This window comes from Mus musculus, chromosome 10, assembly GCF_000001635.26.
Source record: "Mus musculus strain C57BL/6J chromosome 10, GRCm38.p6 C57BL/6J".
Lineage (NCBI taxonomy): Eukaryota > Metazoa > Chordata > Mammalia > Rodentia > Muridae > Mus > Mus musculus.
The window spans coordinates 60,163,525-60,179,745 of NC_000076.6; positions in this window are offsets into that span (position 1 = coordinate 60,163,525).

Genomic DNA, 16,221 nt, shown 5'->3' on the forward strand with positions numbered 1-16,221 from the left:
AATGACACCCCATGGGACTCAAACCTACCTACCTGGCTCTGGTCTTCTGCTACCAAATGATTCTGAACATCTTAAGAAATGTGGACCCCTTTGAGTTGCCAGCAAAAAGCTGGTGTCCCCTAACCAGAAAAGCATATGTAGTATAAACTCCCACCACACATTTGTAGCCGGTTTCCCGAACATGTGGCTTGTGTATTGCACAGTGTAGCAAGCTGGCCCGTGGCTTTCAAGGACCGGGTACACCTGGGAGGCAGGCTGGGTCTGAAAGAGAGAAACTAGGCGGTGGAGAGAAATAATGGAGCCAAGACCATTCCCTGTTCAAGGCTCAATGTTTATTAGTAGTCTGCGCTTATTAAGGGGGGAAGCCCATCCCCTGCCATGCCAGGCTTCTTGATGTTTTGTTGTCAAGTTGTTAGCACTAGTCCGCCAGAGCCCAGTAAGCCCAATTTCACAGGTAGTCAGCTATCTCAGGAACATCTCGGGAAGACAGGTTCAGCCTCTCAGCAGGTAGTAGAATCTCAGGGCAGTTGTCACTTCAAAAGAAGCCAGCCAAGTCGGAAAGCTGCACCTCAGGCGGCCCCACCTCAGTGTCTGTACCAGCCTGATTCAGGCTGAGGGAGGCTACAGCACAGGGCATTGTGATGGTTACTCTTCAATATCAACTGCATGCAGTGTGACCAGCTGCTTCAAGTACTTCTGCTGCTATGTCTCCTCCTTGACTTCCAGACCTTGATGGATAGTACCTTCAAACCAAACCTAACTAGTCCTTCTTTAAATTACTTTTGTTAGATATTTTATCACAGTGATAAGAAAAACAGGTAACACAGAAAATCAGTACCAGGAGTGGAGTTTTTGCTGTGCTAAAACTGGCAATGTGATTCTCAGGCCTCTGGAATTGATTTGCAGGTAGAATATGGAAGGGTTTGTAGCTCTGGGCTAGAGAAACCCTAGTATACTGTGAGCAGAGTGTAAAGGGCCATTCTGGTAGTGAATGTCAAAAGAAATGCAGACGGTAACAGCTTAACTTGTGAGGGTTTAGAGGTAATCAAGGACTCTTTGAGAATGGAGCTAAAGGTCACTGATATTGTATTCTGATGGAGAATATGTTTGCATTGGGCTCATGATCTGAGAAACTGAGTGGGACTGAATTAAAAAAAAAAAAACTACTAACAGGCTTCTTTGCTTGACTGAGGACATTCAAAGACAGAGTTTGCATTCAGACTGAGAAGCCTGAATATGGCTTCCAGAAGGCATCCATAATAAAACAGTACAGGTGATGAAATCAGATGTGTCCTGGGGGTGGGTAGCTATCACATGTTCCAGACCAAGCAGGACACACCCTTCCTACAAAAGATTATGCTAGGACTGGACATATAGCTGAGTGGCAGAGTGCTTGTCTAATATGTCCAAGGTTCTGGGCTCAATTCCTAGCACCATAAATAAGTAAGTCTCTTTTAAAAGGGAGAGCATGCTAGGGGCAGAGACAGTGTGCCCAACTAGGGCTTCCCCCAGCATGCAGATGTGCTGGGTGGAGACGTAATAGCTGTGGCTACAGCCACCACTGTAAATTAAATGAGTATTGTGTACTACATATGTTAATTAATTCTGGAAATTAATACAGCATCAATTATTCTTTAACCAGCCTGTTCCCCAATTACCACAAAGTGAGCTCTTAATATTTCAAAGCCTTAGGCCTTAGCTGGGCAGACTCTCAACTAGCTCATTTAAGTTAACCCAACCACCTAGCCCTATCCAGCCACGAGTCTAGTTATACCTTCCAGGCCTGTGATCACGTCTGTCTCCTCCCAGGTCTCTTGGCAGAAACCTCTCCTCCTTTTTCTTCTCAGGGTTCCTTTCTCCCTCCCAGAAAGTCCTACCTTCCACTTCGTGCCCAGCTAATTGGCCATAAGATTTTTTTTTTAAATTAAAGCCAATCAAAGAATGCCTTAGGAAGGTGACAGAGACACAATTTCATACAGTGTACCTCAACACTCCAGGGCCAAACCAGGGCCTCTTGAACCCAGGGAACCATCATGGGCATCAGGGGAGAGTGCAGCCAAGATTCTTCTTGGTCCTAGGTAGGGCTGATCAAGTTAAGCCAGCTCTGTAGAGTTCACCAGGAGTGGAGAAAACTCCAGGTTATGGAAGCAGAATGGGTCAGGGAATGACTAAGGAGTGTGGAGAGCCAAGTTAGTGCCTCCAATCAGTGCTACTGACCCCAACATTGATCCCTCGAAGGACAGCTTGACACTAATGGGTGGCATCTCTCCATGTTGTCTTAGGGAGACCTGGCTTATATTTGACTTCAGCAGTCACCATATACTTTCTTGCTCAGAACAGATGATGTGGGCTTTCAGAATGCTTCAAAACAATCAGTTTGCAACCACTATCTGATTTGAAACAGTGCTTCAGGGCATTGTGTTGTCCTCCTGATCCTCTGGAAGAAGGTTTCAGGTTTCATTACATAGATGCGGGTGATACTAACCCCCTGAGTGTTTTGAAGCCGCTTGAGAGGCTTGAGAGTGTGCCTGAGGGAGTGAGCAAGGAAAATTAGTTTCCAAGGGATGCAAAGGCCAGGAGTAGCTGCAGCATCCATGGGAGCTTTAAGGTTGGGTAAAGTATAGGCACCACCCACCAGGACGATTGGAGGAAGTCTGCAAGACCTGTACCTATAACAAAAGGCAAAAGCAGGTGTTCCCAGAAGGGGGTTATTGGGGAATCTCCAATGCTGGGGGTAGTCACCGCCCAGTTGGGTTGGTGGTTGGCTACAGAAGCCCTGGAGGCTCCTAAGACAATCAAAGGCTATTGTTATTGCTGTTGCCTGAATTTCCTAACTGAATGCTAAGCCCCCTTTGTTAAAGACAGCTCATACTTCGGTTGCAGGCTTGGAGAACTAAGGCTAGGACCATGCTGAAAGGGTCCCTTTCCTGTAGCCTAGCTCCCACACTGCTGGAAGGAGCTACTAAGCCTGTTGAGGAGAAATATGGCTGGAAGTGCTACTCTGATATGCATCCTCTGTGTGTCAAGACAGAAGTGCCAGGCAAGACGAATCACCTTGTCCTATACTGCGGCACTAGTGATTATAGATAGACTAAAATTCTAATTGGATTTAGTCCCACCACCCAGGGGAGATTCACATCTAGTGCTGGGAACTGAGGTCAAGGAAGTCATAGGCTCCAGGGGAGAAGCAGCAACTACTGTTTTGTTAACTGATGTCCTGGCTAAAGCACATTTGCATTTTAATCATAAGCTATTATTGCAACCTGTGTCCCATTATGTATTTTTTCCATTCCTTCTATTTGTGTCTTAGTAGGAGGGATACCACTGAGACTTGCCAACAACCACATTCTGGATATAAAGGGATAATGAGAGGGCAACAGGGCCTAGTAGCTCACTGATGTTGGAGGAGAATATTTAGACATCTCTGTCATTCCTTCCAAGGCTCAGGGACCCTTTTGGAAGGGGTGGGGGATAGGAAGAATGGAAGAGCTGGAGGAAGGGGTCAACTATCATGTGGGATTATTCTGAGCCAAGCTGCCTCCATCTTCATCAGTTCAGCCATGCCTACTTACATACCATCAGCCCATCTGCACTTGTGGAATGCCAACTGGTGGGTGGGTCTTTGGACCTTCACCTTGACTATCCACAGCTCCCAACCAACTGTGTGCACCTCTGTCCAATTGCAGTTGGCCTCGAGATCTGGGGGAGGGGGGGACAGACAGACTAGGGTACATAGGTGGAGAAGACTAGAGAAGGGGGCAGCTCTGTCCACACAGCCATGGTGACTCATCATCTGGGTTGGGTGCAGACCATCCAGTGCGGCTGTGTGAAGGTCCCCCATGCTTGTGTGTAGAACACCTTACAAGTTGCTCTACATATAAGTGTTTAATAATCCCATCAGTTTCTTCAGAGTGAACTTTGGTGGAATGACAACAAATGATAACAGAACCTTGCTTTTCTCAAGGAAACCTAGGACAACTCAGGTGCCTATTAATATATCAAAGTAGATGCTGGTCACCAGGTCCTCAGCAACCACCTGTTACTGTAAGACCCCAACTCAATGTGTTTCTTAGACCCCTAGAAACGAAGCCCAGCATAGAGTTCTTTGTTCTTTCGCCTTCAGCCTGAGAGAACGATGACCACTAGGTGACCCACCCAGGCACCTGACCCATATTGTAAGGGACCAAGAATTTTTGCCGAAGATACCCTGTAACCTTTCCGTGAGAGATGAGCTGTAATTCACCATCCCCATGCTTACAATGTTTACCCAGCTTCCCCATTCTTTGTGGTCTTATTCTCCCCTCACTTTGCAGTTTATTCTTTAAAAACCCTCTACTGCAACTGCTGGGGGTCGATCTCCTCTGCCCCTGTGTGGGTTACGAGCTCGGCCTCAGCATGCTGATTCCCGAATAAACCTCATGCGATATTGCATCAAGAATGGTTTCTCTCAGCCGGGCGTGGTGGTGCACGCCTTTAATCCCAGCACTTGGGAGGCAGAGGCAGGTGGATTTCTGAGGCCAGTCTGGTCTACAGAGCGAGTTCCAGGACCTAATATCTACAATAAATCTTCCCTTCAATCAATCACACCTAAGGAGCATCATGGCTTCATTTTCATTTTTAGAAAAGATTTATTTATTTTTATTTTATGCGCATTTGTGTTCTACCTGCTTGTATGTGTGGGTGTGGGTGTCAGATCATCTGGAACTGGAGTTGCAGACAGTTGTGAGCTGCCCTGTGGGTACTGGCAATTAAACCCAGGTCCTTTGGAAGAGCAGCCAGTGCTCTTACCACTGAGCCAACTCTCCAGCCCCCATTTTCATTTTTTTTTTCCTGTTCAGGTTTGTCCCCGACCTTAGGAGGAGATGGTAGATGGTCCTCTCCCCCAGGGAAAGGATGTTGGGAACACACATTTTCCTTTGATCTGGACTGGTGGTTTTTAGGCCAGGTGTGAGTGGAGGTTGGTTTGTGTTTTGCTTTTCTCTTCCTCTTTCTTATTATAGCATCTTTGGGGTTTTCTTTCTCCAGAGAAGCTTCCTGTTTAGGCTTTCTGCAGGTGTCTGGTTTGGGGACCAAGGGACCATGAAGTCTGACTGAGGTCACATGAGGCACTTGACTGCAAGTTTCCACAGTGAACTTGTACCCGTGTCCCACTCCCTGCCTTTCCCTGCTCATCTCCTGAGCACTGCCAATAAGAATTCTGGATCCCTGAATTCACATGTTGAAACGTAACCCACCCGGAACACAACACTGTGAAGAGGTGAGACTTTGAGGGGGGCAGATGGATGCTGTCCTTTCCATTGGGATTTACGCCAAAGAGTCCCCCAAATCCTTGTCTGTCCCCTCCCTCCTTGGACCTCTAACCTCCAAAGCTGCAGGGAATGAACACCTCTCCTTCCTTAACTGCTTTGTTACAGCGGTGGAATAGGCTCTGCTGACTTCACCCCCACCAGGCTTCGGCCCCTCCAAACCCTGGCTTTCCTGCTGGCCACAGAGATGGTCCCCATCTCTTTTTTTTTTTTTTGCATAGTGCTACAGTTTCTGCAACAATGGTGTTCTCAAAGCAAGAATGCAAGACTAATGTGACCAGAGCTCCACCCCTTTCCACTGTGAAACCGAGAGGTGTCCTCAGGAGGTGTCCTCAGAAAAACACACAGGGCCCCAGCCTTCCTGCTTGCTGTCCTCTTCTCTGCTCCCTGGGGGTTAAGGGGACCCTGTTGCAAGCCAACATTTCTCCTGAGAGTATTCCCTAAGGAGAAGCTGTGGATAAAGATGTTTAAGGAAACGAGTCAGTGGGGTCTGGGAGCAGGGACCAGCAGGGAGCAGTAAACACAGCAACACACAACTGGTCCTAGCAGTTACAGGAGGGAGATGATGGTAGCTGCTAGATGATGCTAGATCCGGACCTAGATCTGGCATGGTGCCTGTTCCCCGTGTCTTCCCAGCTAGCAATGCTGGAAGATGGAGACCAGGCCTGCGTCAGGACCACAAACAAAGAGTACACTGTCCACTCTCCTCCAGCAGTGTGTGCTGTTTGGGAAGAGGAAGTGGACGGAGAGAGTAACCTTAACTTCTCAAAGGTTTCAACACGTGCTCTGAAGACTTGAAATGGATACTGGGTTTTTTTGAGTATTGGGAATGGCTGTCTGGAATCTGGTTTCTGCTTGTGAGGAGCTGACAAGAATTCTCAGGGTCTTCTCTTCATATGGCTCTAGATAACTCCAGACCAGTGGTTCTCAATCTGTAGGTCATGACCCCTCTTGGGGTTCACATGGCCCTTTCACAGGGGTTGCCTAAGACTATAAGAAAACCCAGATATTTATATTACAACCTATAACAGTAGTAAAATTACAGTTATGGAATAGCCACAAAATAATTTTATGGTTGGGGAAGTCACTACAACATGAGGAGCTGTATTTAAGGGATACTGTTGTAGACTTTCATCTCAGTGAGGTCATATCACCTTGGGCAGACAGTCACATTTGTCAGATGACAGGAGTTCACATTTTTTTCTGGGTATTGTCTATATAGGAGCTTAAATGAGTATTATGGATTGAATTGTAATGCCCAAAAATTCATATTGAAATTCTGAGTCCTAGGAGCTGAGGATGTAGCTCATGAGATAGAGGGTCGTCTAGGAAGCATGAAGCTCTGGCTCATTCAGGTTCAATCCCTGGTACTGCATGAAGCAGGTATGGTATAAACCAACACTGGAGAGGTAGAGGCAGGAGGATAGAAAGTCAAGCACAGACTACAAAGGGCTAAATGAGACCCTGTGTAACACACACACACACACACACACACACACACCTCTGTGTGTCTGTCCTACTGTCCTCCCACACTGATGTACAGTCATGGTATATCTATTGTGCTTGTCTTTCTGGGAAGATCCCCTGGGAAGGATGTGGCCAGCATGCCCTTCCCCCATGGGACTGGAGTCCCTGCCCCCATGGTGATTTTATTATGCTCAGTATCTGCTCTTTGTTTTTGCTTTCTTCCCATGGTGGCCTTCATCTCCCTGTGGCCAGGCCCCAGATGGAACAGAGCCACACTCTCCTGGCGCATTAGGGAGATTTATGCTTATGTAGAGCTAGGGGCCGGTTCCACCCAGAGCTGGCCTGCTGGGCAGAGGACTCTCAGGTCCTGAGCTTCTCTATGGGTCAATGAGAGCAGCTTGTTTTTTTTGCTCAATGCCGAGGAAAGCAAGACAAGTGTTATCTGCCAGGGAGGGGTGCCTTTTCACTCAGAAGCCTGGAGTCGACACAAAGATGGCAGAAAGGTGCAAAGCTGATGATGGGCAATCAGAGAGACATTTCTTGACAAAGGAAGGGGGCTGGGTTCAGGCTGAAGTTGAGCATAACTGGTTTTAGTGAGCACTTGCCTGAGAACAGGAAGTGTGAGCTCAGTGCTGGGGCAACCAGCAGGCTAGCCTGGTCCTTCCCAGGCCTTGGTAGTTGTGCTGGGTAGTTTTCCAACACACGGTAAAGTCGTCAGAGAGGAGGGAACATCAATTCAGAAAATGCCTCCGTAAGATTACGCTGTAGGCGAGCCTGTAAGGCGGTGGTTCTCAGCCTTCTCAATGCCGTGACCCTTTTATACAGTTCCTCATGCCGTGGTGACCCCCCAACCACAAAATTACTTTTGATGCTACTTCATAACTGTAATTTTGCTACTGTTATGAACCATAATATAGATAGCTGTGTTTTCCAATGGTTTTAGGCAATTCCCGTGAAAGGATCTCTACCCACAAGTTGAGACACACAGCTGTAGGGTGTTTTCTTGATTAGTGATTGATGAGGAAGGGCCCAGGCCATTGTGGTCTATAAGGGAGAAGGTTGAGCAAGTCTTGGGGAGCAAGCCAGGAAGCAGCATCCTCCATGCCTCTGCATCAGCTCCTGCCTCCAGGATCCTGCCCTGTTTGAGTTCCTGTCCTCACTGTTTTTGATGATGAACTGTGAGTGAAGTAAACCCTTTCCTGCTAAGCTGCTGTTGGTTGCGGTGTTCATCACAGCCACAGTGACCGTAACTGAAACAGTCGTGGTATCTGTGGGCCTCTCGGTACCCTTCTTATTTGTTTCCTTTGGCTTTTTGAGTCAGCTCTCCCTATGTAGGCTCAGCTGGCCTGGACTTTGTGAAGAAAAGGCTAGCCTGCCTTTGCTTTCTATGTTCTGGGGTTACAGGCATGTCCCCATTACGTCTTCCTCTCTGGACACTTTTAAGCAGCTCAAACCATGAACTCTACTCCAGACTCACAGGAGACCTCTCCAAGCACATGGCTAAGCAATGGGCCCCAAATCTGGCCTAGAATTGGCTGCATTAGCCCTCACAGTGCTAATAGGAACCTGAGTGGGTCCAGTAGTCTGGGGCTTGACAAGCCTCTGGGGACAAGACAGCACGAGAGTCAGAGGGGAATTTAAAGTGGATCCAGGGAGATTGGAGAGATGGTTCAGTGGCTAAGAGCATTGGATGCTCTTCCAAAGGACCCAACACCCATATGGCCCCTTACGACTGACTGTAACTCCAGTCTTAGGGAATCTGATGCTCTCGTCTGACGTCCAAGGGCACCAAGCACACACGTGGTGCACATCATCCATACATAAAGGCAAAACACCCATATATATATCAAAATACAATGAATCCAAAAACTTTAAAAATTGAAAAAAGCAAATGTATCCAGGGTTAGCAAGCTGGCCCGGTAGGGAAGGGCACTCACTGACAGGTTCCACAAACTGTGTTTGATCTCTGGGTCTGTCTTAGTTAGGGTTTTACTGCTGTGACCAAGGCAACTCTTATAAGGACATCATTAATTAGGGCTGGCTTACAGTTTCAGAGGTTCAGTCCATTATCATTAAGGCAGGAACATGGCAGCATCCAGGCAGGCATGGTGCAGGAGGAGCGGAGAGTTCTACCTCATCATCTGAAGGCTGCTAGCAGAATACTGGCTTCCAGGCAGTTAGGATGAGGATCTTAAAGCCACGCCCACAGTAACACACCTACTCCAACAGTGCCACTCCCTAGGCCGAGCATAAACAAACCACCACCAAGTCCCTCCCACATAATGGAAGGAAAATCCTGATCCCTATAAGCTATTCTCTGCCCTCCATATGCATGCAACAGTGCACACACTACACACATACACGTGCACACATGCACACATGCACACACACATAGATAATGAATAAATAAATACTGGGGTGGTTCAGAGAGATTTTTGGTTTAACTGGTTTTTTGTTTGTTTGTTTGTTTGGTTGGTTTTGTTTTTTATTTTTTGACATGGTCTCTCTGTGCATAGGCTAGCTTGGTTTGCCTAGACCTTACAATGGTTCTCTTGCCTCTGCCTCCCCAGCGTTTATAATTGCAGATGAAGCTACCTTGGTCATGTTAGGTCTTGTTTGTAATGAAAAGATAAGCACTGTGTTTGGCATCTTCTCCAGCAGTCCCCAGATCATCTCCTCCTGAACAGGGCCCAGAGTTGGGGTGGAGATGGAGCAGCCCTGAACCCTGGAGGGAACAGTGTGATCTTTGAACAGCTCTTCATACACAACAGGGAGAGCTAGGCAATGCCAGCCATGCCATAAACATCCCCACGCTGCTGTATTTGCAGCCTCAGCTATGAAGGCCAGCCCCACCCACACAGCCAGCTTGCCAACGATGGTGCGGCAAAGTGCAGCTCTTGGCCCTCGCCTGCATCTCAGTTCCATCCACAACGTGTTCATGCTCCGACAACCCTATTCTTGGATTTTGGCGCCTTCCCAATGCTGACTCAGGAGGAATTAATCTCTCATTTGGAGTAACGGATGGGATGTGGGTGGTGTGCGAACCTCTAGGAATCTCAGCAGCCTCTAACTGACTTCTCTTTGATGTTCTCGTTTCTCTCTGCTGCCCTTCCTGGGGCTCCAGCCAGCTACTCTGCCCTGCCTTGGGTCTCTTGAAACATCTTGGCCCAGATGTTTCAAGCAGATGGAAGCAGTGACAAACCAACAGGACAGTGAAGGTGGCTACCACTCCGTGGCTCTCCTGCTTTCCCAATGTGTGTACCTGAGCTGTATCCAGAAGCGACTCCTGCCATTGCTGCTGTCTATATCTGGACACTCATCTCACTCTGTTTTTTATTTTTAATTAATTAATTAATTAATTAATTTTGAGATGGGATGTAGTCCAGGATGTTCTTGAACTCCCCTGATCCTCCTGCCTCCACCTCCTGAATGATGGGATTGTAGGAGTGTATCACTGAAAGAGTAGTAAACTCAGTGCTCCAAGGTATGCTAATCATAAAACAGATAGCGACATTCCTTCCTCCACCCACTCGCTTCCTGGGTTCAAAGAGTGTTCATTCAAAGAAAGTCACCCTGACCCACCCTGACCATTGCTGGAACCCACTATGCAAAGGTGCTATTGCTAGGGGCTCTTAGATTGTTAGGGGCTCTTAGAAACTGTCTTGAGAGATAACCTGACACTTGTGACTTTGTACTTCCTTGTGACTCTTAACTGATATTTTTGGTATTTTCCAACAACGCCCTTCCCACCTCCTTGAGTTGTGGTTCCTTCCTTTAAATACCCCCTTACTCAGCTACTCGGCGCGCCACGGTCCTCTACCCCTGCATGGTGTATGACCGTGGGCCCGAGAGCGCTCTTGAATAAAAATCCTCTTGCAATTTGCAGCAAGACCGTTTCTCATTGGTGATTTTGGGGTATCGCCTCTCCTGAGTCAGAACGTGGAGTCCTCACGTTGTGGGTCTTTCATCACCACGCCTAGTTAATGCAATGATCAGGGTTTCAAGCATGCTAGGCAAACACTCAACCAAAGGAGCTATATCCCTGTCCCTCATCTCCATTTCTGCACACATCACATGACCACATGGGCCCTGGGCTTCCCTTGGTTATGAATCACCCTTCTCTTTCCCATCCAGCTCTTTGCCTCCTCCCAGTGTTCCTGCCGACCGCACCACAGGCTTTCCCTGGGTTCTGTTCCTGTCTGCTGTGCTGAGGGAGATGCCTTGAATTTATTAAAATCAGCCCCCTACTGGAGCCAGACGTCCTTCACAAGTGAGGCTTCTGAACGAGTAGATCCTGATTCCCTTTCCGGTCTTATCTCACTTCTTACATCTGCTCCATCTCTCTTCCCAAACCAAACATGTGGTTGTGCTGGGACCAGTCAGTGTTTCCTTGTTCCCAGCCTTCTCTATAGAAAGATGGGAAGCTGGGATATCAGGATCCTGGTGGGTGTGGCCCAAACCTCCAAGGAAGCTGGAGGGCAGATGCCAAACTTGTAGAGGAAAGCTGACTGGACCAGGCTTTTTTTGAGGCTGAATGTTCAGAGGAGTAGGGCAAAAGCCACTCCCATCACAGTAGTTACATTAATAATTGTACCTGTAATTGCTCAGAATAGTGAACAAAATGGTATGGGAAGCCACCGGACAGCATGGTACAAAGACTTCTCTGAGTATATCCAGCACTCCTTCACAGGAGACTGTTGAAGGCTGCTGGGCTTAGTCATTATTGCCTCTGGTGTATTTCAATTGAAACCTTGGGAGGTCACCCTTGCTCAAGGACTGCTTTGAAACCGGACAGCCAGGTGCCAGAGCTACATACTTTAAAAATGTTTTCCCTGTAACAAAACCAACTGGGTTTTGTCTTTTGAAACCAGACATTTATTTTTTACTGATTGAAATCCTCAAGATGAACTGGATTCTGCAATGGCCACCCTTCTTTTCACTCCCAGATCAGACCTCGGTGTTGCCGCCCGTGACCACGTGAACTAGGTTCTCCTGGAAAGCCAGACGGGGCTGAAAGAACGATGCCAAGACAAACCTTTCTGTTCAAAGCCTCTGAAGTTTACTGAGAGTCCGTGCTTATAAAGAGGGTAGGCCCATCTCCCCCCACTCCCCACCAGCCAATTCTTGGTGCCTGGAACCAGCCCGTAGGTGATCTACAGGGTGTGTCTCCGGAATGTCTCAAGGACCTTTCAGCGGGAAGCAGAGTCTTGGAGAAGAGCAAATGGAGCCATCAAGGTCAGAAGGCTCTTACCCTAGGTAATTTCCTTCTTAGTGGCAGCAAGGTCAAGTCTGGATCAGCCTGCTTCAAGGCTGAGGGAGGCTACACCTCAGCCTAATTATGTTTCTAATATCCCGCCTGCTACCCGAAGCCCAGTTGGGGAAGCAGCCGAAGGCCACTCTTCCGGAGATCTCTCTTGGCTGATGTCTCTCTCTCTCTCTCTCTCTCTCTCTCTCCAAAGCATGCTCTTTTCTTCTCCTGTGTCTGCTAGCTTGCCTGTGGGAAACTGGAAGTCCTGCCTCTTTCATCCAGCTCATTAGCCTATAGCATCTTTATTGATCAAACAAGAACCAATTGGGGAGCAGGACCTTCAGGGTTCACAAGCAGATTTGTGGTCAGAGCATCAGAACCACCTTCCACACCTGGCTTTGCCTTTCTTTATCTGTGTTTGGTTGGCTATGTTCCTAGGATTGTTTCCTGCTTGTATCTGACGGGGACAGGAGGAACTGCATCTAGGAATCACCATATGTGCTCTGGCTCTGGATGCCTAACATCAAAGCCAATTTCAAAACATGACCTCCCATGGCTCCCAATCTCTTTATGGGTTGGCCAGAATCCAAAGAGCACTGTTCACAGATGCAGATGTCCACAGGGAAGCCACACAGCAGTCAGGACGATGAACAAATGTCTCATCACTGGGGAGAGGGACAAGCTATCAGGGCTGACACATGCGTGTTCCCTCCAAGATACAGCACAGTTTTTCTGAGGGCAAGCTCCGGGACAGGAAGACTCGAGTTTGCAGCTGGTACCACATCAACTCTCTCCTAACAAACTCTAGTGCTGACATGTAAATGGGTTATAAATGTTAAATAGGTTAGTCTGCTATCCTATATACAACATGGGTCTACTACCCCATACATCTCATATAGAACATGAGAGTCTGGCCTTGAGGCCCTGGGCACAAGGATGTGGATCAGATATGAGATCCCAGAGAGCTTTGAGAGATGCATGCTGAATAGGAAGTAATCTTCCTTCCTTCCTTCCTTCCTTCCTTCCTTCCTTCCTTCCTTCCTTCCTTTCTCTCTCTCTCTCTTTCTTTTCCTTCCTTCCTTCCTCCCTCCCTCCTTCCTTTTCCTTCCTTCCTTCCTTCCTTCCTTCCTTTCTTTCTCTCTCTCTCTTTCTTTTCCTTCCTTCCTTCCTTCCTTCCTTCCTTCCTCCCTCCCTCCTTCCTTTTCCTTCCTTCCTTCCTTCCTTTCTTCCTTCCTTCCTTCCTTCCTTTCTTCTTGTTTTGTTTTGGTTTTTGCTTTTCCAAGTCAGGGTTTCTCTGTATAGCCCTGGCTGTCCTAGAACTTACTCTGTAGACCAGGCTGGCCTTGAACTCATAGGGATCTGTCTGCCTCTGCCTCCCAAGTTCTGGGATTAAAGGTGTTTGCCAACACGTCCAGTTAGGAACTAATATTTCAAACATTGAAATGTTCATGGATACACAGTTGATCCTGTCATTTGTGAGAAGAAAAATCATGAGTGGTTCTAACCCTCTTCCTTCTCCACCTGGCTGGGTTAATAGTGTAATAATAACACAAGGTTCCTACTGTGATAACTAAGGTTCCTAGTGTAATAACTAAGGTTCATACTATAATAACTAGGGTTCTTACTGTAGTAACCAAGATTTCTAGTGTAATAACGGAGGCTCCCAGTGTAGTAACTGAGGTTCCTAGTGTAATAACTAAGGTTCTTAGTATAATAACTAAGGTTCCTAGTGTAATAACTGAGGTTCCTAGTATAATAACTAAGGCTCCTAGTGTAATAATCACTAAGGTATTCCTGAGAACTTGCACATGACAGTTGTGTCTAAATCTTACCTTGAATATTTGAAGCAGAGGCCATTCTTGGCCCCTTCCTACAGATGAAGAGGATGCCACAAGTCAGGCTGAGAGCTTTGCTTAATGTCTCAGCCTGCAGGTGGTTAAAGATTCCCCATTCATATCCTGAATTTTCAATGACAGTGGTCCTATGGTTCTGTGAGGAAAAATGACCACCTTTCCTTTAGTTTTGCTTCCACTTGCTCTCTAGAGGTCACGTGTGGCCTCACTTGGCTATGCCAGCTGCTCCCATGGCTTTGGTGCCTGAGATAAGCACACAGTTGTGACCTTCTGTAACCTGTTAGAGCTCCTTTGGGCAGGGTCTGAGTGGTACAGTGTATAGAACGGGCAGAGGGGGTGAGCTGTCCTTGACCCCACCACCCACTTCACATGGGATAGCCTCGGGTATACAAGGGAGGGACTGATAGAAAAGTTGAGGTGTGTTGCTCTGTTTGGGACCATATTGTATAGATGATTACAAATGAAGGTCCTATGACATTGTTGGTGGACTCCCTTCATTGGGCAATCTGATACAGGACATTTGTCTCCATGGACACACTGGGGTTCCCTGTGTTCCTGAGGCTGGTGTGGGCCCTGCATTCTGAAGGCTCCCGGTTAGGATTTGTGGGACTGAACTGTGCCTGCTGCTTCCTATTTTGGTAGGAAGGAAATGGTGACTATATTTTAGAACCATTGCTGAGAATGGTCCATTATGAATGGCTTGTATTGTACACAGTCTATTATGAATGGCCTATGTTGTACACATTCCATTATGAATGGCCTGGGTATGGTGATGAATAAATCTCAGATTGCACACATTTTATCATGATGAAAGAAAGACACAGGTACCTTCTCACAGGAGGAGAGATGTCTGCAGGAGCCAGAAGGCAGCACTGGATCCCTTGGAACTTGAGTAACAGAAAGCTGTAAGTCTTTTGATGTGGGTGCTGGGAACCAAACCCAGGTCCTGCAAGAGCAGCAAGTGCTCTTAACCATTGGCAAGAAAATTTAAGTGAGAATTCTACTCTTAAAAATGATTCTTTAAGCTAGAATAAGAGGCCATACACGGTGATGCATGTCTTTCATCCCAACACTAGAGAGAGATCTCTGTGAACCCAAGGCTAGCTTGGTCTATGTAGTAAATTCTAAGCCAACCAGAGATACACAGTGAGACACCTCCCCTCAGCCCCAAGTTCTTTATGGGGGCTGTAGCTCGGCTTATAGAGTGCTTGCCCAGTATGCATGAAGCTCTGGGTTTGAACTGTAGCACCACATAAACTAGGTATGATAGATAGTGCATGCCTGTGGTCCCACCCAGCACTCAGAGGTGGAGGCAGGGAGATTGGAAGTTCAAGGTCATCTACAAAATCTATATAACAAATGTAAAGCCAGCCCTGGCTCTGTGAGATGCTACCTCAAAAAGTCCAAAAGAGATGGGAGGGGGGTGTGTGATTCTGTGGAGGTCTTTAATGTTGGCCAAAGGAAGGCAGGCCTTCTCATCACCTCAGGTAAACTAATGCACACAGTAATTTCTCAAGAGTGGCTGGAACCACAATCTCTTCTAAACGTACCTTGGGGACACTGTGCTGTAGGCTTCAGGGGAGAGAGGTCCGAGATGATCCAGTTGCTTCCTCAATGTTTCTAGGTAACTATCTCAGAACCTCATGGTACTCAAGTCCTCCCATCATTGATGGGTTGGGATGTAGGACAAGAAGAGTCAGGGTGAGAGGAAGGGAGAGGAAGGCAGAAAGAGGCTTGGTGGGTGTCCAGACCTCTTTGTGATTAGGTTAATTTGCTTCTGTAAGGATCATTTGTGGCAGACCACTGAAGCCCAGCCCAGAAGTTATGCTAATTATATCCAGTCCCCAGCACAGATGGGACAGTGACAGTCGTATTGGAGGAGGAACCATCAGTTATTGTGTAAGCTGGAATGTTGAAGGCTAGGGTGGAAATTTTTTTTTCATTTTCTTTATTTACATTTCAAATGTTATCCCCTTTCCTAGTTTCCCCTCTGAAAATCTCCTATGCCCCCCTTCCCTGCTCCCCAACCCACCCACTCCTGCTTCCTGGCCCTGGCATTCCCCTATACTGGGGTATAGAACCTTCATAAGACCAAGGGCCTCTCCTCCCATTAATGACTGACTAGGCCATCCACTGTTACATATGCAGTTAGAGCCATGAGTCCCACCATGTGTTTTCTTTGATTGGTGGTTTAGTCCCAGGGAGCTCTGGTGGTACTGGTTAGTTCATATTGTTGTTCCTCGTATGGGGCTGCAAACCTCTTCAGATCCTTGGGTACTTTCTCTAGCTCCTTCATTGGGGACCCTGTGCTCTGTTTAATGGTTGGCTGTGAACATCTACTTCTGTA